The 23,776-nt window shown below is 38.7% G+C and overlaps 1 long non-coding RNA gene across 1 annotated transcript; it reads right to left on the bottom strand.

Annotated features, from left to right (window-relative positions):
* Positions 1–1,392: 1,392 nt before the first annotated feature.
* LOC134155923 (uncharacterized) lies at positions 1,393–23,677 on the bottom strand. The gene is made up of 3 exons (XR_009961773.1): positions 23,499–23,677; positions 4,916–5,105; positions 1,393–2,261 (listed from the first exon to the last, which is right to left on the bottom strand). It is a non-coding gene; the product is annotated as an uncharacterized LOC134155923 (long non-coding RNA).
* Positions 23,678–23,776: the final 99 nt, after the last annotated feature.

Here is a 23,776-nt window from a genome sequence, read left to right as displayed (position 1 = left end):
TCCGCCACACTGGGTTGAGGGGCAGGTGTCGGCCGCTGTTTCGAACGTATTTTGTTCAAGAATGCATCCGGTTCTGACGTGCCGGGATCCCCTTAGGAGCAGCTTGTGTCGGTAGCAGTGAACCGGGGCTTCCTTCAGGTGTCACCGGCTGGTGACGGGGAAACCTTCAAAATACTAGTTTAATGTGGGTTATCAGCCTGACTGGACTGTGTTAAGTATCGTTAAGGTGCTCGCCACCACCGTCGGTGGTCTTATGCCTGCAGCCCGAGTTCCAGCCTGAGAAGTGGCTGAGCGCTGAGCATTGGTCCAGCCCCCCGCGAACCCCACATTTATACCGCCAGTCCGAGAGGTCCTTGCAGCTCTGTGCGCTGAGGGGCAAAGTAACCCTCACCAGAGTGAAGATGACAGTTAGCATGTTATTGCCATTATCTTTGTCATTGAAGTACCAGGCATGGGATAAATTACATTGGTAGCATTGTAAAGATTCTTAAGTGTTTATAACGACTTGGATATACTACATACAGTATTTTGGATATACTATATATAGTATTTTGGATACATTATATACAATATTTAAGTGCTCACCTTTGCTTAGATGTGTCTTCGTAGGCCCAGCAGCCACATACTGTTACAACTCTTGGGTAGAGACTCTGGACGAGTCTGGGGGCGCCACCTTCTCTTTTGATCCCCCATTCTGATCCCACATACCACAGGGGGGAGGGGGGGGGTGGGCTGAGGTGAGCGGAAAGCGGCCCCAGATTCTCCTCTCGCAGGCACTAAAGGGTGCTCTGTGTTTCTGTCACTTGGAGTCAAGCTCCTGAGACAGGGACAGTCAACTGCCAAGGTTTGTAAGGAATGGGGATACTTTGTTTAGCAGAAGGACACAGTTGGAAAGAAAGAAACACATTTTTAGACACACCAGCTTTGATCGCCTCTAAACCACCAGAGCTTTTTAATGAATCAGGCCCTATAAAATGCATATTCCAAAAACATTATTTCAGGAACTTCAAGAGCAGGATCATTCTTTTTATTTTGTAATTTCAATTCTGAACATTCCATATTATGTCTAATGACTTCCATTAATCACCACTTCTCCAATTCCTCTTCACATTAACTCCAATCTTCAGCATTTCTTTTACACATACACACGAGATAATCCTTATTCCAAGTCTCTGAATTTGTTGTTATGTTTTGTAATAAATATCTGCTGACCCAGACATTAGCCTGTATCTGTATTAGAAAATAACTGCCCGTAAAGTTGCAATAGCAAGTTTTCTCATGTGTATGTATTTACTAGGGTAATTATTTATTTATATATGTATTTATATACACATATGCACACATATGTAAAAACTTTTGTTTTGGTAAGCAATAGAACCTATATATATATATAAAAGCACTGTACTACTTCTGTAACTGCATATTCTCTCTGACTTAATGAAAACAAGACAATCACCAAAAACCCACCCTGAGCAAAAGGCACCTAACGTGGGGCTGATGTGAATGTCTGTCTCCTGCTCTCTTGGGCTTGTCACAGTGTTTATCACCAGTATCTAAGCAGCAGTCTGCTTTTTCCAGAGTGTGCTGCACCACCATGAATTTACTATTCCCTACCGTATTTTTTCTTTAACAATCTTGTCAAAGTTCATTCAGTTTTGATTGTGGCAGCCCTGGTATCCAGCTGCTCCCCTCTTCTACATCATGACATCAAGAGGACAGTCTTAAAGAGTTTGCTTTGGCCATTGTGCTACGATTTTGCCAAAGGGCTTGTTTACCTGAGGGGCACTTACAGCAATGCTTGGTATTTCTTCCAGCATCATTTTGCCAAGTTTGTGTCTTGCCATTTCAAAATACTTTTCCCCCCATTTCGAAGGGACAGACAAAACAATTCTTGTCAGCTGGCTTTTTTTTTTTTTTTCAGTGTGGTGATTTCAAAAAAGAAACTTAACACAAATAAAATCAGGTCTTTCCTCATATTAATACTTAAAACTTAATTGCTTGTGTGTGTGGAGGGTACAGAAGGAAGGAAAGAAACACCTGCTCTTTATGACAGTTGAAGCATACAGTCATGCAATCAAAAATGTTAACATTTTTCCTTCAAAAATACTGTGAATCCATCATTAGCTTCCTCCTAGGACAGGCGAGACAGTTGCCTGACCATGTCTGTATAATGTGCATTCTGCCTGAGATACAGCAGATCTTGCCAACTGAGCAGATCACAGAAAGCATCTCTAGTTTCAGCAAGGTAGGTATGCCATCTGCTGTGGAAGATACAGTATAAAATGAAATACGATTTGAGAATAAAAAAGTGTGGAAAAACCCTACTTCTAAAGTATTACCTCTCTTGGAGTTTTGGGTTTGTCAGGAAAAAAAAAAAAGAAGTGACCACAATTCAGGCTTTCAGCCCCAAACTCAGTTTGAAGAAACAAACATGGTACAGAGATGGGCAGATTTTCTATGGTTTTCTTTTGCCCATTTCTAGGCTAAATCAAAAGAAGCCCAAAGGAGCCAACTGTAATTTGTGATGTGCAAGCTGAGGGGTGGGGAATTTTGAGGAGGAATAAAGCACATCTGCCCACAGGCAGAGGGTAATCCCAGCATCTCATCCCTCCCTCATCTCATCCCTAAAGTACCTTCCTTTAGTAAACTAAGTAGAAGCAGGCCAGGGTTTCCTCTCTATTTCAGCCTCACAAAGCAAACTTTTCCTGGCTCTGTTTTAAGTTCTTGCAGACTCGGTGCCAGCAAGGCAGCAATCTCCTACCCTGCCTTGCAGCAGTAGATGTAGATAACCTCTTCACTGATCACAGAAGACCTGGTTAGCAGGGGAGAAAATCAGGATTTGCAACATCCCAAATCTGACAGACTGCTGAAGAGACAGAAGAGCATGGCCAGCTCCAGCGGGAACTGGGAAAGTTACAATTCTGCCAGATGTAACAACATGGAAATCTTAGCAGCCTGTTGCCAAGTAAGTTCCAAAATACAAACAATTTAATAATGTGAGAAAGACTTTCTCTGCTACTAACAGAATTATAGAATTGTTAAGGTTGGAAGAGACCTTAAAGCTCATCTACTTCCAATCCCCTGCCACGGGCAGACACCTTCAGACCAGGGGCAGACCAGGTTGGGTCAAAGCCCTGTCCATAGGAAGCCACTCTCAGGTTTAAAAGCTCTTAACCCTTAGGTGGCACTACACCATGAAGTAAGGAGTGTTTAAGTATTATTTCTCCCCTTACAGATGGAGTTCTTACCTAAAGCGAATTACTGTAAATTCGAGTATGTCAAATGCAGCTGTTAGTCTCAGCTTGCTAATCCTCTTTTCTGAATCTGCCTTTCAAATTCAATAAAATACACTTCTGTGAAGCTCATTTAAACAGAGTGTTTTTTCTTTCAGAGTGCTACAGAATATATTTTCCTGGAATATTATAATGCATCACAAACCATTTCAGTTTTCGTTCAGTTTGTGAGCAGTGACTAAGCCAGCATAGGCTGTGTTTACTTTATCAATTCACTTGGAGCAGCAGCAGTAGATTGGCCATAAACTGCTGGTGCTGAGGTTTCTCACTCTCTGGTATATTCTCACACAGAAATTACTTTGCATGAGGCGGGAACCGGCCGGGCACCACAGACCTCCTTTACATATCTGGAAACTCCCTGCAGTAAAGCTATCTCACAAAACTTCCTCAACCACAGGACTTTTAAGAAGCAGCAAGTTCTACTTTCCCCTGTCTCATGCAGATACATTTCACATCTTCCTCTGCGGACTACATAAAAACTTCACAGGCAAAGGAAGCCCCCTGATTTTTCTCATGTCTGCAGTTTCTAAGTGACACTGACACTTGTTTCAGATTCTGTTCTTCCATCTGATGCTAGAACATGCATTGCTTGGTGGCACAAGGGAGTGCCACCAAGTGCAAGGAAAATACCTTTTTACACCTTGCTTTCACAAGTGAAAAAGAGGGGCAGAACATCTTTCTGACAGCGCTTACCCCTGTGACAGCTTTGTTCACAATCAAATAGAGATGCTGAGCCTGGGAGACAAGCTTGGCAAGCAGGACCCCATTAACACTCAGGTGTGGAAAGAGAACAAGCAGGTAAAAAACTTGTGAGAGCTGACAAACACAATGAGCAACGGAGCATAACGGATTTAGAGGAATGATGCCACAACAGACTCCATAAATTTCTATTATTATCCTTTGAAAAGAGGTGCTCATCTTTTCCTCAAATTACAGTACCTGACAAATAAGTCCTTCATGGCATCACTTACCTCCCCCTTATTCTAGATCTCATCTGATATTGCTTGTACACAGTACTGTTACATATTTTCCCTCCATTTAGCTCCCATAATAGCACCATTATCTTTTTCTGTTAGTGGGTTTAAGTCCAGGATCACCCAAATTGTGCCATGAAAGGCTTTTTTTGGGTAAGAAACAAACAAAAAAAGGTTTTATATCATCTTTGTCATTTTTCCCTTCCAGTGTCATCCAGAAGAAAATTGTGTTTCCAATTACAATTAATCTGGTTATCAAGGTAGCTGTGGAAGGGAAAGCATACATACATGACCATACATTTTGGGTTGTCTACCTTCCTGTAGAGGTGGCTAGCCTAAAGCTTATGGAACTTTGGTTTCCACTTTAATCACTCAAATTGACAGAAAAGCCTTTTTTAAGACCCCATCCTTATTTTGCAGAGGGCCAAAATGTCCAGTGTTACACAATTAAGAGCAAACGGATCTCTAACCCATTTTGTGATCACATCAGTGCCTTTTAGCACAAGCAGGAACTGATGTATTCATAACAGTGGGATGTCTGCATGACATACACGTTTATGTCCAACATGTCAAGCACTACTTCATGCCCTCCTACATTGCAGAGCACTTTGACCATTTTGGAGATGCAGAAATAGAAAGTGAATGTACCTGTGTTGAATGAGAGGCTTTGAGTAAATGTTGGTTCTTTCAGCCCAGTCAAAAGAATTCTTCCTGTTGTGCTGGCCTAAGCTGACATACACTTTGTAGGGAAGTCTAATGCTTGCTTTCGTTGATACTGCAACAGTTAGGAAGCTGGAGTTTACTCAGAAATTATGTCATGTCTCCAGGCAGGAATAATCTATAAATCAGAAAAGTAAATTCTTATTAATTACTTGTTTATGGTAGTTTTTATTCTCAGCATTTCCCCAGACATTCAGAAAAATACCATTTGTCTTTTGAGAAGTATAAAGCAATTCTTTTTTCTCTAAAGATACAAATGAAGTATTTAACTGATGAAGCCTAGATGAGCCTAGGTAAGCTGATGCAAAAGCCTAGATGAGGTGGTGCAAAAGCCACTAAAAGTATTCAGTACAGTTTTTCTACCTTCACACAGTGCAGTAGAATCTTTGTGTATGTTCTCATCATGCTTCCTTTTTTAAAGAAGTTCTTATAGGCATTCAAGTAAATTTAAACTATTTTTTTCCTTCAAAACTGTTAGTAAATTAAGAACACAAGAGTGTATTTTATGTCATGCAATTGCTGAAAGACGTTAAGATTATTCTGACAGAGCTGGCTTTTTAAGGGATAGGAGGTTTGTTTATCTATTATTTGCTTAAAACAAAGTAGGCCTTTATAAAAACTTGATCTAAATGCTTTCATACTGCACATCTGCAGAGCATATGAAGATACCCTATTTATTTTGTTTGCTGTATAAAACCAACAGGAAATACTCCATTGGCAGCTACCATTGTTCTCTGTGTGAGACTGTAAGGCTCTGACTCAGCAGTCTCCAGTTCAAGCTGAAATGTCGGTATTTAATGTTACATGATTAAAGACATTGTTTTGGAATTTGTTTGTTTTTTTTTTTTAATTAAACTTTAATTTGCTGTGTAACATACTAGGAATGAAATAAATATTGTGTATGACCCTGGATGAATCCAGGACAAAAATTCCAATCCCTATAGTGTTTTCTTGGCTTATACAGATAGATACAGATTTTATTTTGTTTCAAAGGTTCATGTTGGTTCTTCAAGTTCCAAATATATTTGACTGTAGTAGAAATCTTTCAAAGCTATTTTACTTTCTTTTTATCAGTCCTTTCTGCCTAATCTAAGTCAGTTGTAAATGCGTATGGCCTCAAAGGAAGGAGAAGAGCAACATAATGAAAATAGTCACATGTTCCAAGATGTTGAAAAGATGGAGTGCTATTCACAGAATTATTTACATGTCTCAGGAGCTAGAGAATCACTGTGGACTGATATATGGTAACTGTATGTCAGCTTATGCATGTGCTGCATCTACAGCATATATCCATTTGCTAAAGTCTATTTGTGTTCAAAGTTGTAGCAAGAAGATCAAGTTTAAATGCAGTCAGAAAAATATAGAAGCATGATGATACGTTTAATTTTTAATTTTCTCTAGAACCAATCTTGAATGTTATTTATTCTTTGGTTGCTCCTTTCCCTGACCTTAGAGACCATCTGCACAGTTAAATTTATCCATCTCACCCCACTTTAAATTCTCAGAGTCAGGAAATAGGACTAACACTGAGGTAAACTAGAAAACTGGCACTACAGACTTTCTGAAGCTTTTACTTTTTTTGGCCTCTATATGAGAACAAAACTTGGGCCTCTTCAAGTTGCAGGGAAAAGATTTAAGAGATGCAGTGCATACAAACATGGAATTAGGAGAGGGGAAACTTTCAGCTCCCTACTCTAAAGCTGATAATTCAATACCCTAACCACTGTGTCATTGTATTTGTTTCTGGTTTCTAGACCAGAAATCCCATTCTAACTCTGAGAAATCTCCCTTTGGAAAATTTTGCTGAAGTTAATATAATTTTTATAACTTCAGTTTCAATGAAATAGAGAGATTAGAAAAGTGCTGGGAAATTTCCAACCAATTTGCTGTGAGATATGAGCTAAGCCCAATTCCCATGCTTTTTCCCATATAAACATTCCTTCCTCTATCTCAAAATTGAGGATAGCTGCTTTCTTCAATTTTAGGGCCCATATTAGAGCTAATAAACAGTATGTTTGACTGTTCTGGCAACTAGAAAAGTAAATTATTATGAGTCGCAAATAATGTCAACAATTAACAGCAATAATGTTGAATATTTTGTAATCCTTTATGGGCCTAAAAATTTCTTCCATTACTCAAAATTAAATGGAAAGTGAGCATTTTACTTGAGGGTACTGCATGATTGTGAAATAGTTTTGAGTGAGGAGAGAAAGCTGTGCAACTTGCAAGTGTAAGAGTGTTGTTTGAGTTACATAGATAAAGTAAACAGAGTATGTATTTCCCTTCTACACAGAAACATGCAGGGGAGACTTTATATTTCTAGTCAGAAGGCCGAGGAATGGATTCTCTTCTCAAGATAAATACAAAATAATTTTGCCAAAGGAGTATCATGAGATTGACACTGCTATACTTGAGAAATTCATGCACATTTTTGAGTCTCAAACATGAGTGAATGCAGCAGACCAGTAAAGCAATTATTTAATTATTCAGTTTCATTAACTGGGACATGGGATAACTACATGTGTCAAGAGCTAGAAAGAGGAAAGCTACTTTTAACATGCTTAAGTCCTAGGATTAGACAATCACCAGAATTTCTGCCTGAGGATGACGGCACTGAAATCTACTGAAGGTTATTATCATAACCAAACACAGTGGTGGTGGCTGAGGAGAGGCTGTGTGATCTTAACTGCAGTTTCTGCTTCACTGCATTACCTTGTCATGACATTAGTGCATATTTTACATTCTGTGAGGGGAATGCTTCCCTCCTCCTCTCTGCTGCTTAGAAACAGTGAAGAGATGAGATCTGACACTTGAAAACGCTATAGTGAGTTGTGACCTCATCAGGGTATAAGATGATCTTAGTGGATGCAGAAAATTCAGATGCTCTCAGTATTTTTTTTTTTGTCCAGCTGGTGTCCTACCATCTCCAGTAAGATCTGAAATACAAAGCTGCTTCCAGACAGCACTGCCTTGTTACTCACTTGGCTTTACTGCCCTTGTCAGAGTTAACTGGATTTGTGACATAGTCAGACGTTTACTTCTTGATTCTGTTGTCCCTTGCCTTACAGGGCACATATGCCAGGGGAAGCTAGAGTACATACAGCGAATACTAAAAACCTGAAGAGACACATGGACACTGTCAAGTTTTAGGAACTAAATTTAAGGAAATGTGTATTTAAAATACTTTTTATTATTATTCTAACCTATGCCAATATTATCACTTGGCTCCTGATTTTTAAGACAATTGGAGCACTTAACAAATCTATTTATTTAAATATATCCATAGCTCTCTAGACAATCTAATATCTCCCTCATTAGTTTGGTCAAGCATATAAGCCCAACTAAATCTTATTGAAGATGAATGATATTTTGGGGAAGAATGCACATAAAAGACAAACATGAGGTTACATTTCTAGTAAAATCTTAGCTTTTTTAAGTATTAAAAAAACCTATACTGTTTATTAAAGCCACTGCCCAAAGCCATGATTTTATCATCCCTTCTTTTGTGTGTGAGCTTATATTTTGTACGAGATGACAGTCTCAGGCTATAAAACAGCTCTTGTGCAATTCGCTTTCTAAATCTTTGCTACTATTACTAATGTGATATTTTGCTGTAAACATTTTAAAATACAATGAAAACCAGGTATCAATAACTGTGATAAGCAGTAAGTGATTTAAAACAAAAGCCATAAGACAACTCCATTTACATCTACTGCAAAAACATGAGTTTGGGGACAGATTCACTGGAAAAGGATTTATTCTTAAATGTGTCTACCTGATTACAGGAGTTTTGGTTAGATGAGGCATATCCATAGCCTTTGAGAACACATAAACACATATGCACGCTTACACCCATGGCATACCACTATAGAGGTCACAGTGGATGTAGCCTCCTATTTGGGCTTGAAACAAGAGTAAAAAACCACAGGTTGGGGTACATACAGAAATAGCTGAACATTCATATATCAGCATAAGCTAAATTTCATAACTTTTGTATGGTGTTAAGAGCAACAAGAGGAGAGACAGACCGACAAAGCAGTTAAGCATAGACCTTAAGCTTGTATCTAAATCCTTGCAAAGTTTATAGCTATGCAGTTGGAGCTATGTCAGTATGTAGCTGATTATATGATCATCATAGTCTACTTTATATAAGCATGTTGTTATTAAGTTTGTCAGCAGAAATGGAGTTAGGCAACTCATTTTAATCTGTAAGTGTTGTAAACCCAGTTAACAATACTTTCATATCAACTAGTGCAAAAATAATACACAGTGTATTATGTTAATTAAATATTCTTCATTAATTTCATTGAGGGTAATTATATATAAAAATATATAATCTCTAGGCAATAGCCCATAAAATATTTGGTGTATCACAGTTGCTTCATTAACATATCTCTTTCAGCATCATTATTTCACTTCAGTAAAAGAGAGATTTGTTTATTTACATGGCATCTAGGAGCAATTCACAAGCAATAGCTGGAGCATGAAAAGTTCTTCTCTAACCATGCCTGCTGTTGTGGAATTGATTTATTTTTGGGGTAGAGCTCCATTAGGAAAGATAAGTTTTCTAACAAGCTATTTAAAATGCAGTGAACTATTAAAAAATAATCAGGAAAAGAAAGCAGAATTGCTTTGTATGCTTTTCTTATTCATTAGCCTGCTGAGTAATGGCTAGTACTTTATAATACACTATTAATTCCAAGGGTGTATTAACTACAATAAACACAAAACTGATTAAAAAATTGCCTGTTAGTCCAAAACATGTTGCTGAGGTCTGGTTGAATCTAAAATTAGATATTTGTAGGAGAAACAAAAACAATGTTAAGATAAAAAGAAAAGCCAAAATCCCAGCAAAACATAGTGCTCTGTCAGAAGCCAAATTCCAACTTAAAAAGCAACATTCCCCTAAACATGCTGTTTCGTTTTGTGTCATTTCTATATGAACCTTGGAAAGCAGGACTGCCACAAAGTGACATGTTGAATGCATAAGGCCCTCTTTACGGATACAAGCTCTTCCTTAGTGACAGGAATAGGATCTGACTTGTAAACCAATTTCTTAGAAAATTACTAAAAGCTGGCACAAGATAAAACATCTCCAGACCTGAAGCTACCACCTTGCTGGGTAGCAGTCTGCACAGCACGTCACCCCATCACCATGGGGACTCTTTGAGTGACAGCTGGGAGGAAGTCCACCTGGCCACCTGCTCTGGAGCCGGCAGCCCTGGAAGTGCCGCCATCCCTCATGTAGGGGGAGCTGCAGCTTTTGGAAGACTGGGCAACCTGCCACATGGATGGGTATATGAGTTGGCATAGAACCAGCAAGTTTCTGGCAAAAGCCTGACAAGCTTGGGTTCCACAAGATTTCCCATTTAAAACTAAACATTATGATTGCTATTCATACCAATGCACTAAATAGCTTACATTAGAGAGTGCTTTTTGTAAAACTCCATTTTATCCCTCCAAAATATACACTGAATAGAATTTAGCCAGTTTTTCATGAAGTTCAGCTAAAAAAAAAAGTCACACAATATATGTCTAATTAAAATAAACAAATTCACACTGAAGTAAGTAGATCCATATAATCTGCCTGGTAAGTCCATGCCATCTATTGCCTGCATAGTGCATTTTGGTGCATTCTAGAAATTCTTCAACTTTCTAAGAGACACTGCTGAAATATCTCAAGCAATGTATCTGCTTAACTGTGGCACTTCCTCAAGGAGGCTATGGCCACACATGGCCAGACACTGACTATAAAAAAAAAAAAAAAAGTTTCAAATGTTACCACTCTCTGAAGTTTTTGTTGGCTTCCCTTAGCTAGAACTAGTAAAAAGGATAATGTGATCTCTTGATTTAGCTCAGCATGAAGTTGCCTCAACACAAACTTTATCAGTCTCCAAAAGTATTTTAGACAAAGTAGCACATATTAATGTTAATGGAGTTACACTGCTTATTGTATCCAACTAGAACCTTCAGCTTGGGTTGTGCGGAGTTTGCTTACATATTTAAAAGGGCAGGAAAACTTATAGCCCTTCCACTCCTAAACAGCATATTAACGAAGTAAGTAACAACTACTTAGCTCTTGGTGTAGGCAATCTCAAAAAAAGTTTAGTAGCCTGTGTAAAACATTATTTTGGGACTGAAGGTTGAATCCAATTTTCCTTCACACTTTTGTCAGTGCTTTACACTCTGACATGGTGGCTGGCAAGTCACACAACAAGTACATAGTGCTTTACAGTCAGGAGTTCATGGTAAGGAATGCTGACAGAGTTGTCCCCTGTGAGTACCTACATCTCACTGCATTTGGTTTTCAACATTCCTCTGCCACCTCAGAGCAAATGTATCCACTTTAGTATTACTTAGCTTGAGGCCTATCACTTGGGAGCAGAATAGCTTTATGCCATGTCATGTTCTTTCAGCTCTTAAAACTGCTAGAATCAGTTTCTGCTGTTTTGTATACCTAAACTTCTGCTTTTTTGCTGGAGCCTAAAGAATCTGTTAAGGAAGGTAGGAATCACTGTAGCAAAGAAGGATCCACATCAGGTATTCTGTCCTTCCCCTACAAGAAAATACCAGCATATACGATAACCTTTTTCAACCTAGAGTTTCTGTTGTACCAGTACAAGATTTCAGAGAAAAAATAGCTTGCAAAAGACAGTGAAAAACCTCGCCTCAAAGTCTCCATTTTATATGTTCCACAATTTAATTTGTTTGACCAAGGAAGAAGGTGAAGGCCAACTCTTCTTCCCTGATATCCAGCAGGCAGTCAGTACACATTTTAGTGCGCTGCTGTCTCACACGCTCTTGGAGCACCAAGAGAAACTTGCGCATTCCTTGTAAGGCTTCCACTTTGGTGAATCTCATCTGTTTGGCTCCCTTCCTAATCCCATCTAGCAGCATCCAGCATTGATGCTCATATTGCACTAGAATATAATAACTCTGTAAATGTGGAAAAGACCCATATTTGCTGAAGTCAATGACTGCAGCTAGCAAAAGCCATACAATACATAAAGGACTATATACTGCAGATCACCTTGTGTAAGTCACAGCCTTTTCTACAGAGTAAGATCTTTTATTTCATGCACTGGTATTAAGCTGAATTTCTTTTTCCATCTTACATGCCCTTGGTCACAGGCATTTTTCATGAGACAAAACAAATGCTGATTCTCTATGGTCTGTAAAGGAAAACAGCTGCTAGTTATAACAGGGGTTTCAAGAACACTTGGTCAATCAGTCCTCACAGAAGGTTAAAGTACCTCCAGACTATGTTACATCTGTCAAAGCAGCAGCAAATACAACAAAATGTAGAGTAGATCCAATTTTTAGTGTGTCAGTAGAATCAGACTGCAGTTATTTTTAACTGCCTTGGAAAGCTTAGCAGGCAGATACAGTTAATCCTTTAAAGGATTTGCTGTAAAGGATTAATAAGTAAGCATAGTGGATTAAGCCAACAGAAGATTGTAGAGAGTCAAAGACAACCTTTTATATATGCTGTAATTCAACAAATAAAAAGAACAGTTTATTTCATATACTTTTTCCTGACAATCACTCTCAATTGTCTGTATGTGACAGAATCCCCTACGCTGATAAAATAAAAATGTTAAAGCCATGAAACTCAATATATGTGATAATTAAATCATCAAACAGCAGTGAATGTTCGTTGTCATTTGCCCATTGCCCAACAAACCTTTAGAATAGCAGAACTACATCACGAAGATGAATTAAAAATGCATCTACTTATGCAATAAGTAAACAATTAAACTAAAATGGTAATATTGCATTTTAGGAAGAAGGGAAAAAAAGGATGAGTGCCTTTTATAAGTCAGGCTTTATATGGCTTTTATTCTTCAGAATGAAATATTCACACTATGAAACTCTCAGGATTCACAGACATAGGCCCAATTGAGAGATTTGGGTCCTTCAGTATATTCATACATGATGTAGAAAAGTACACATAATAGAAAAAAAAAAAAAACCAACCAGAAAAAACAACCCAACAAACCCCACAAAACCACCAAACCACAACAGATGACACAAAACTATTAGGCTGAGGAAATCTAAAGCTGGCTATGAAAAGCTTCAGAGGATGGTTCAATGATGAGTGGGTAATAAAATGCCAGAGGCTATTTAGCATCAGCAAGTGTACTACACATCAAGAGAGGAAGGGAAAATACACATATACATATATACATAGGGTGTTAGTCAGTATCACCAGGAAAGAAATCTGAATACACCTGGTGCTTGAAGAAGCAAACAGAAATCTAGGCATTATATAAAAATTAACAGAGAATAAGCACAAAAGGTCCACATTTATATACATTCAAGCCCCGGACACATTATGAATATGATATGCAGTCAGTCATTCCATTATCAAAAATGGTTATGGTAGAATTAGAAAAAATATCTGAAGGAGGACATGGTAGAGCTGTATTAAGCCATAAAGTTTATGAAAAAGGGGAGCTGGTGACATCACTAGTTTTCATAGTACAAATATTGGAAGGCATGCACTTTATTGGTAATAATAAACTAATTTTCATCAGACATTGCAAGACTCAAACTGCACATGGATCAAAAAATCATGACTTTATGAATCCAGCATTCTGTTCAGCAGGTCAGTGGTAACTATTAAACAAGAGTCTCCTAGCCACTGAAGGCTAGAAGAACATGGGGGAAAAAAAAAAAAAAAAAAAAAAAAAAATCACATAAGCATGACTGCCTCCCTGCATTTTTTCTGGAAGTATCTACTTACTAAGACAGGTTACTAGGTCAGGTGGACTTTTCTGGCTGAATTTAGCAGTTCTCAAGTCCTTATGATTAGAATGACTGAAATGTGTAAAAAAAAAAAAAAAAAACAAAAAAAGGAAAAAAAAGCCAAACAATAGACAAGAAATGTGTGTGACCAGGACCTCTCTGGTTCTATCACTGTTATCTAAAAAGAAACAACACTGAATAAAATTGTTTCATTAACTGTACAGCTGAAGAAGCCCAATTCCCTATGCATTTTTAAGGTGTCGGACTTCCAGAGAAGCCACTCCTTTCACCCTTCAACTCTGTTAACTGAAATACATATATATACACACAATAGTTGAAATATATGTACAAAGATATGAGCAGGTTATTACTCCACAAGGTTATAATTAGGACTCTGCTCTTCTGAGATTATTCAATAGTAGAATTTATTGTTGACTCTGACACTTGAACAGAACTGTGAGTCACAGGAACACAGGAATAGAAGGGAACTCCTGAATGATCTGAACACTGCAAATGATCCACTCCTTCACTTACAGTCATATCATTTAATACTTTTCAGAAGTTGACCAAATTCCCTCTTAAACTACTCAATCAGATGGCAATCTCAAGGCATCTCTGCCCTGACAGGAAATTCTTTTTGATTTTTAGACTCAGTGTATCCCTAGCCAGTCAATGACTTATGCTCTTCTACTAACACTGTCCCTCAATTTAAACAGAGCTTTCTCTCTCTGGTGGTACATTCAGAGAAAGAAATAATACTTTCTGTTAATACTCATTTTGCCTGGCTAATCAAGTTAAGATCCTTTTAGCACTTCTATCTTACAACATGGTATGCAACTTGAAGAGGTTCAAGCTGACTTGGGAACCCACGCCAGTCTCTGCAGTACACTACAGGTACTCTAGACCTGTATACAAGAGCTGTATAAAATCTGTTAGCGCATTCCTTTTGAGCCGATGTGCCCTACCACCAAGACAGCCAATTTTCCTCTACATGTATTCAATGCCAAACTAACATGGCTGTACTAATTCACTTCTGGAAATAGTTTAGTGATGGTTAGATCTATTATTTCTATACCATACTTCACTGTGTAGTGTAATTATGATCCTAATCTCACACCGTACACTTCTAATCCCATAGATTACCATACTCTTCCCCTTACTGACTCTGTACTGATTTGCCTTTCTGGAAAGCAGAATTTCCATGAAGCAGGCTCCAATTTTTTCATAATATCAAAGTCTATGATAATCTTTGACATGCAAAGTGAAAAGATTTTCAGGGTTTGCACTGACAGCTTTGCTTGAATGCTCAGCCCTACAAGCCACTACATGACTGAAGCTTAGTGACAACTCCATTATAATGACATCCCTCATCATTTTGGAAGAAACATCTCCTTAATATCGTAGTGGCAGATAACTGGTATCATCATCACCAAGTTCCTAAGAGATGCCCAAGAAGGGAAGAAATGCAGTTATAACACGTGATTTAAACAAAGTCAGCCACAAATCAAGCAGTCGCTCTCTCACTCCCCCCCTTTTTCTTGGCCTCCCCCTGGAGGGATGGGAAGGAGAATCAAAAAGAATGCAACTCCCCTGGGTTGAGATAAGAACAGTTTAGTAACTAAGGTATAACACAAATCACTACTGCTACCACCAATAATAACAATAATAAAGGAAATAACAAGGGAAGAGAATACAACACCTCACCACCAGCCAACCAATAACTCGCCCCCCCCCAGCCCAACCAAGCACTGACAGATACCTCCTCCAACCCTGCAGTCTCCCAGCCCTTCCGGGTAACTCCCAGTTACATCCTAGGCATGATGTGCTGTGGTATGGAATGCCTCTTTGGTCAGTTTGGGTCAGGTGTCCTGTCTCTGCTTCCTCCCAGCTTCCCTCCTCCCTGGCAGAGCATGAGCCTCACAAAGTCCTTGGCCAAACCAAAACATCATTGTTATCAGCACTGTTCCCAGGCCGGAAGTCAAAACACAGCACTGCACCGGCTACCAAGAAGGAGAAAAATGACTGCTACTGCTGAACCCAGGACATAACAGTAAGAAATGAAGATGGACAGAACACCTAACAATGGTTCTGCCCTTTTTTTGGTCCTTTTTTAAGGACAGCCTATTTTAATTTCTCACACATTCCAATCTTTGCTCTATACAATCCAATTTGCTTAGCCAGCCTGGACATTTTCCATTCTTCATGGCTTCTCTGGCTCTGTTCCACACTGCAGATCTGTTCCTGCAAGTCACTAACAGACACTGCACAGAAAACAGTCTCAGGAAGTCTACCATTTATATGACTGGATGTTCACTGCCATATTGGTTAGCACTTGTTTTGAATTGAGGAAAGGCAAGAGTCTAGGAATGGGAATCTGAGCAATTGCTTGGACAGCAGGCTTTGTCCTGACACAAGAATGAAGGAAAGACCCACAGAAAGATCAATATAAATCTTAACGAAAGGATCTGAGGACAGAAAAGGTAACACAAGGACACAGGAAAAGCTTTCTTACAAAGCAAAGAAAATACAAGAAGCTCCAGGACCCTAACGGCCCAGAGTGGCTTGCTGGATAAAAGAATGAGGGGCTTTCATATTTTTAGAGTTTAATAAAATGCAGAGAGGAAAAGGGCTGTGAAAGACACAGTGGATTAGGAGAAAGGACACACTAAAAAAGCTGATAACGCATATTCTTATGGAAGCAAGGCAAAATATTAAAGTCAAATATGCAGACTATATGTATTTACCACAATATGAAACCACAAAGTTTAAAGCAATTTATACTTCAAGATATATTTTGAAAATATATAACATCTGAAATCAGACTGTAGAAAGAGATCTGTATTTGCTTAGCAGAGGACGCAGGGCAGCGGTTCTTCCTCATTGCCTTTCTGTCATCATGATACATGTCCTGTTGGCACTGTGCCTGGCTTCTGTGCACCTCACATGCTGAAGAAATGAGTGAGTAGAGAAGGAACAGCCTGCAGGAAGTTTCCATGCTTGACTATCCTTTCACACTCACTTTGTGTTGCTGCAATATGTCTGGTTTAAGAGACGTTTCACATAATTTAGTTCAAATTAAGAGAAGAATCAGCCCCATGATGTGCCTCACCACCACTGAACCATACATCTATGCAACAAGCCCTTAGCGCTCCTGACCAGCATTTTAAGTGTCTGTCTGAAGGCAAAACAAAGCAATTTGAGATTTCAGATGCAATCTGACTGTAATGTGATGTGAACCAGAGAGATTCTTCAACTGAAGAGCCACTGTCAACTTCTTTCCAAACCAGGGAATATTGCATTAATAAACACCAATACTCATTTCAAAGCCTCAAAGTACCTCACTAAAACACTTCCACCATATTCCTACAATCAAAGCTCAGCAAGCTTCCACTATAAATCATCATCTTAAAGACAGATGCTACATTGCATTTGCACATGCAAAGAACTGGGAGGAAAAAAATTCAACCAAACCCAGCAACCCCCAATGAGAAACAGAATGCTGCACAGCTATCAATAAACACTTTTTTAACCAAAAACTCCACAAACAACCCAATCTGTAACTTCCTATAAAACATGCATAATGGATGAAATGGGAATCTCTATTTTCCTTGGTACTTTAAAAACCTCAGGTGTTCTTGCTGTGAATCAGTTTCACAGCACAATACCCCCCTGAAGTAAGATTTGAACCTTTATTTTGACAAGATTCTTACCAAAGTAATGAGAAATATCAGCCATGTGGTGCAAGATTTTTTCCTTTATTATGAGTAAATAAATATATATTAAAAAAAAATATTAAAAATCTGGGGCTTTTTTGATTTTTATATAAAAGTCTGAATCACAAATGCAAATAAATTTAACATTATTTTAAAAGACCAGTTAACTCTCAGGTATATCCATAGACTTGCTCCCATCATATAGGGATTAAGAATTAAACAGAGGCCTATTGACTACTGACTGCAGCTTCAGTGAGCGAAGGTCAGGGAGGAACCTGAGAGGGTGCTATGAGAGGGACAAAAATGAAGCATCTGTTCCTCTGCGGATTTTTCTCTCCTCCCACACGTTAAAGACAGTGATGCATATGAAGCATGTACAGCATTTATATTTAGCCAGCCAGGCAATGGGCCATGGCCCTGTCCCATTACTAAGTTTATCTCAAGGACAGCAACAAACACCTGGTGCTGAGATCCAATTTTGTCCGCTCACTACTTTTTAACTATTGCCTTACAGGTTAAAAATGTGCCTGGACAATATGTCACTCTAGGTGCAGTTCTGCTAACTGGTTTTGCACATAACACCTCAGTACAACACAAGGATAGATTTCATCAGCACTTAAAGAAAAGCCACCCACCGCCCCATCCCCCCCCCCCCCCCCCAAACAAACAGGCCTCTTTCCACTCTAAAGAACCTAAAGAATTCTGCTTACTCAACATATTATTTCTTTAAGGTTTGCTTTCAAGTAGGAACTCTTACTGCCAGTATTTCCCCTCTCATCACATTAATAACTTGTTTCCCAAACATCCTAAGACACTGTGAGGCTATTTAAAACAATTCTCAGTATTGCAAATTTTTGTTTATCTTCTGTTTGGGCTATATTTTTCTATCAATTTGTAGAGTAGAATGCAGGTTAGTCTTACATTACTTGATTATACTAACCAAATTCATCCACTTACGCAGTTGTGAAGATGCGGATGATTTTAACAGGCAGTTTTATTGAAAAGGACATCATATTTTCCAGAAATACTATTCACAATTCACAGAAAGAGAAATATGGAAGAGAATATCCTCCTCCAACATACAAAACCACATATTACTTAGTTAAAATATCAGTTTCTAACCTACTAGTTTAAGGAAGCGTGCATATATATATATATATATATATATATACACACACACATATCTGAACTCTGTAGACCTTCAATGACTGGAGTTTGAAGAGAAAGATGGAGGGAATCACATTAGTTTGTGTTAATAACTAAAACATACTCCAAAGTTTTTAATTTTTAACAGATAGCAAGCCGAAAGTAGAGATGTCTTTTGGCAAGTAGCAAAACCTGTAACAAAATGTCTCCCATGAACAGCTAGGATAAAATGGGAGTAGGTCTTAAGATCATTAAATCCCTGAGAAGATAGAAACCTAAACCCAATATATTTAATACAATACTCACATAATTAGAATAGTTTTTTCCAAGTTAAGTCCTCTAGAATGTTTACTTAAGTGGCAACTAAAAATGCTTAGTGTCAAAGGAGGACTCCAAACTTTGAAACACTACCCCCTTTCAAGGATTTTATAGGTTTGGAAATACCACCCAATGACTAGGCCTGAGGGAAATGACCAATTAGAAACCATGTCCTGCAGATGAGATTCTCAGACCACACAACAGAGTAGTTAGGTGATGGTGTGGCAGCCCCATCTTAGAAGAGCATGTTTCACATTTACATTAATTATTGCAAGGTAGCCTGAGTACACATTTGCACTTTTGTAGATACTCATTAACTGCCTCTATGAATACTCTCATTTTCCTGACTGGAAAAGGGGAAATATAACCCTCATTTTTAAAAAGGGAAACAAGGAAGACCCAGTCAGTCTCACCCCAGTACCCAGCAAGATCACGGAGCAGATACTCCTGGAAACTATGCTAAATCACAAGGACAATAACGGGGGTGACTGGTGACAGCCAACATGCATTCACAAAGGGCAAATTGTGCCTGACCAGTTTGGTCCCAGTAGGGCCACAGCATCGGTAGATAAGAGAAGAGCAACTGACATCATATACCTGGACTTGTGCAAAGCATTTGACACTGTCCCACACAACATCCTTATCTCTATAAATGCACAGCAAGCACATACTTTTAATCATCAGCCAGACAGGTAAAGAACATCTTAAATTCCATTGCTTCCAAGTAAATTTCAGGGTGTACTTACACACGTTATGGTGTTCTGCTGCAGAATGGTAACAAATTTAGTTTGAAGAAATAAAACATTGTATCTGAAATGAAACAGTTTATCTTTTTTGCAGCAAGTCATAATACTCTGCTTCATAAAATCAGTTAGCCCTGTACATTCTTAAAAATTTACAGCACAGTATGTAGAAAATAAACGTAGAAGTGTTGTTGATAGAAGTGTTGTAGCTGTTGATATTATTAAAAACACTTCCAAAAGTCATTCCCGTCTTCAGGAATGCTTTCTCGATATTGATTGCACATAAATTCAAATAATGACAAATCACTTTTTCTCTTTCTAAGGTTTATTTTTGTACTTGTTATAAACTATAGCCAAAGGCAACAAAACATCCTGTCGGAAATTTTATGTATTCTACTTTTTCATTTCTGCCTTTTCAAAGAGATGCTTTCTGCACCGTGAACTACTGCTGTGTATTGAGCGCTGTGACCTTTATGATTTTGGTTTCAACAGAAGGTCAACACTGCTAAGGCAAAACTTCTCTAACAACCCAAAATGGATCTTTTAAATGTAATTGAATATAACAAATCATTTCCATAGGCTTATGACAAAAATGCATTCTAAATTCATAACCAATTTTACAGTATTTAGCCACTGACAATAAATGCAGAGAAGCTGGCCCATTACTTTTTGGATTTCATACAATGCTAATTCAGACAAAAGTTTTTATGTGAAAAGAGACAGCCAACAAGGAGCCTCCTGTTAAGAACAAGCAGAGGGGGTACGGAATAATCAAAGCACATCAGAAACTGAAAAGGCACAGAATATGAGAGAAACCAAGAGTCCATTCCTACAATCACTAGCCCGCTGTGCACAGGAGGTGATGGTCCTTTCTTGGTTAGCATGGCATAGCAAGCTCACAGCTACAAAACCAACTCCCTCTTGGGGTCTGCACTTTGCCATCACCCCACGGCAGCTCACAGAAGGATGTGAATCTTGCTTGTATTAGTAAATGACATTATTTTACCAATGACACGTCATAGCTTGCCATTATTTATGCATAGTTAAGCCACTGGCAATACTTTTTCAAGTTAAAACTTGCTAATGATCAACAGCTGAAACATCATAGCTGATGGACCTGATTTTTCATTATCTTCATTTGTTTTTTATAGTCATACCTACTCTGCAAGGGTAACAGTGACTTGTTGCAAGATACTATCAAATCAAAATGGTAATTTTAGGTAAGAAAACACAGTTTAAACTTGTAACTTCAAAACTTACAATTTGATACTCTGGATAAACAGCTAAAAGTTGAATGAGGTAGGAGAAAATGAGGCTTTTATGTTTGCTAGGTACCGTTAACATCAGTTCCTGTCCACAGCTACCTTTCAGAAAAAGCTGTGTGGAATGTTGTTCCCATATATTCACAAGATCACTTTGCCAGACAGAAAATTATTTCACAGGAAAGGAAAGGATGTCTTATTGATTCCCCCTCCCCTTTTTTATATTTACTTCATCTTCATTACAGGCTTTTCCTTAATTTCCTCTTCCTATAATGCTGCACAGCTAACTCTGTAAATAATTCAATCGAGATACTGTAGCAGCATACTGAAGTTGATGAAGACTTGATTTTCTCAACATTTTTGTTTCCATTTTGATTCTTTAACCTAATCCGAGAGTATGACTACCAAGCATTTCCATTTTCACCTTCTCCTCTGCAGCTCCCGAGACAGAAATAAAATAGAGAGGAGGCAGAACAGGAGGGAGGGATTGCTTCTGGTAAAGGTAGCAAATATACTACACAAGCATCATTAGAACTGTTAGAAGTGACAAGCTGGTAAGTGAATCCTCAGAGAATTTTGACTGTGCACACCTCTTTCAAAGGGACACAGCAAAATCCTCCATTACAAGAGCATGAGACAGCAAAAGCCACCTTAAAAAGACTACAGAGTGAATGGATGTCAGGGAAAGAAGGAGGGGAGAAGAAAAGAGGTGGTCTGTCTCTCATTGTGAATAATCTTCGGTAGACTTACAATCACCATATATATATATATATGATTTTTTTTTTCCCAACTCGACATTAGCCTCTATAAAAGCAGAAAAGCAGGAAAACTGCACCATTTTTCTCAAAATCAGCATGTTCCCTATTAAGCACAAAGCAACATGCTGTTATTGTTTTTCCAGGTAGCCTTTTATTTTCTACAACTTTCACATTATTATTTACTTAATTATATATAAATTATTATAATAATTTATAATTATCATATACACATTCTGGTTTCAAAAAATATGTAAGGGAATATAATTTACATACCTCAAGTTTATATAACTCACGTGCCAACAATATGATATGGAGTATTAAAATAATAAGTAACATGAAACAGTTCAACACTCTTGTTACTCTTAGTGCCTCTGGAGTGAGGTGCTAAAAGCTAATTCACTGAATTTTAGAGATTTTTAGAAAGGCTTCACAAAAAAAATCTCAAGACCACACATCAGGATAAATAGCAATCTATTTCTATGATTGTGTTAAAACCAATGTAATCCTTTTTGACTGAAGAAGGTTGCTAAAGTGTAGACTCTTCAAACTTGTTTCAGTTAGAAAATGTACTATAGAATCTGCTGGGGCTTTAAGTTCAGTTTTTCCTTTCTCTGAGAACTTCAACTTGACCTGCAACTGAGCTGACCTAACTGTTTACTGTCACTGAAATGGCATTCCCATCTCGTTGCTTTCCAAATTCAAATTCCTCCTGCTCTTCCTTCTCTCCTTACTCTCTGGTCAGTTCTGTTCCCCGCCCTGTGTTCCGGCTCTGCCATTCATCAAACCCTTTTCCACAAGCTGATTCAACTCACTAAACTGGAAGAGATCTTCTACCATGCCAGTAATCAATTTTCTGCTATTAGAGTGATTTAAATCAGTTGATCTGAGAGTGATAAAACCCAGAGATAACAGAAGAAGAGAGTTCACAGCAGGCCACAAGAAGGCCTTGCAGAAGCATGCAGCAAATGCTTTTTTCCTGGTGGCTTTTCAGCAACATTCCTCTATCTAGTTAAAACTGTTTACTGGATGACACATCTCCACCAAAACTTTGACAGTTTTCTGCAGCTGCTGTCTGTCCAAAACAAAATACTTTGGCCCAATAACTCTGTTATGGACCTGTGCCTCTGTTATGACAAGTATCTGTAATTCAGTACGTGGCACCAAAATTTACTTTCATGACTGATGACCTACAAATTCCAACAACTGATCTCTACTAAAACAACACATGAAAGGAACGTCTTTGGTCTGGGCTGCAAAGCAACAGAAAGCCATTGAGAGAAACACGTAGATTTAAAAATAATAATAAAAAAAAATCCTGCTTTAAAGTACTACTTTAAAAGCAGTCTTTTCTGAATAAATAAATAAATGCAGGAGCAAGAAAAAACCTGCAAGTAGGAACTGCTGACATACAGAAACTGTTAATACTGACACTACCTTTCTGTATATCCAGGGGCTCTGGGAACGTTCCTCCTTTGTTAGAAAGGATGTACACAAGGAAGCACCCATTGTGTTAGCTTTTTCCTGAACCGAAGGGGTAAAACTCGCCCATGGAGCTTTTAAAGCATTTAAAGGTGCTCATGTGGTACCCTAGCAAACATGTTACCTCTGTAAATTAAGGAAAAAGAGTTCACATGCTTGCTTGCTTGCTTGCTTCTTTTGGACTTCTAGCAGGAATCGAGTTGTGAAAACGATAGCCATTTGACCCATCTTCTCCCAGCTCTAAAACGATACTTGTGAGAGAACAAGTAATAGAAGGCCTCCCGGAGAAGAGAGGACACCCCTGTCCTCCCCAAAATGCACATCTCGCCCCCAGCCGCACTTACTGCCCTGGATGCGAGGCGCCTCCTCTAGGGCTGCGGCTGCCTAGGGAACGGAGGGCACTCTACCCACACCACCTCACCGCGGTAACCGGCGCAAAGGCGGACAACGACCGCTTCTCCCCTCGCTCCACCAGGACAGGACGGGACGGCCCTTCCTGCAGGGCCTGGGACTCGCACTGCAGACAACCGGAAGCACAAGCACGCGCCCCCTTTCGCTCCTGCTCCCCCTCTCCTGGGACGGCTGGCAAGAACGAACCCCTAACTCAGCCGCAAAGCTCTCA

Source organism: Pezoporus occidentalis, unplaced genomic scaffold, assembly GCF_034315485.1.
Source record: "Pezoporus occidentalis ecotype Australia unplaced genomic scaffold, CSIRO_AGI_Poc_V1 ctg80, whole genome shotgun sequence".
NCBI lineage: Eukaryota > Metazoa > Chordata > Aves > Psittaciformes > Psittacidae > Pezoporus > Pezoporus occidentalis.
This window is presented reverse-complemented; position numbering and strand designations above follow the sequence as displayed.